Source organism: Wasmannia auropunctata, unplaced genomic scaffold, assembly GCF_000956235.1.
Source record: "Wasmannia auropunctata unplaced genomic scaffold, wasmannia.A_1.0 LD336055.1, whole genome shotgun sequence".
NCBI lineage: Eukaryota > Metazoa > Arthropoda > Insecta > Hymenoptera > Formicidae > Wasmannia > Wasmannia auropunctata.
In genome coordinates, this window is record NW_012026835.1 from 80,851 (window position 1) to 81,590 (window position 740).

Below are 740 nucleotides of genomic sequence, written 5' to 3' on the forward strand. Positions count from 1 at the left end.
TATTAAAATTGTCACATTACCGTGCAAAAATTAATCATGTTTTTCTGCTCTCTAACATAAATAATATTTCTAAGTAATTACTGTGTTTACAATAAAGTTTAATCAGATCTATTATATTTATTAGGTCTATTTCTATTAGTTTACGAAATAAAAAAGGGTGGCCACTTATACGGGGACACCCTGTATATAGGGGAGAGTTGCCAAATACGTACCACTTAAGATATTTTTGGTTATATTTCACATTTGGTACTATTTAGAATGCAAACAAATGTTGGAAATTGTAGCTTGATGTTCAAGGCATCAAATATTACATGTTAAATCTTTAATTACTAATAGCAAATTAATTTATTCTAAGCTTTTTTGTAACATGCTGTCAAAAGCATGATTCAGCAAACCGATCGCCTAAATCGTACCTGTGAGTTTTATTAACAGTACCTCCTTCTAAACTATTGAATTTATGAATGAAAATAATTAAAAACACAAGATTGATAAAAGAATCTTGAATTAATATCTACTTTAATTGTAATTTATCAAAGAATATAACTGTTTTGCTTACACAACTCGATGACTGTTTTTTCCTCTACAGACTTGCTACAGAACAACTTCGATCGTGTTAAAATAAATATAATGTTAATTTTGTCATGTGATCTAAAGATAAAGATACATTAGTGTTCCTAAATTGTACCGATACGATATAAGAACTCTTATACTGGTTAGGTTAGGTACGATTTAGGAAACTT

General features: G+C 28.5%; 1 protein-coding gene across 2 annotated transcripts in view; it reads right to left on the minus strand.

The window, feature by feature from the left end:
- LOC105450765 (transcription factor MafB-like) overlaps nucleotides 1-740 on the minus strand; it is a 30,813-nt gene that overhangs the window by 19,199 nt on the left and 10,874 nt on the right. The gene's annotated exons all lie outside the window — the stretch shown is intronic.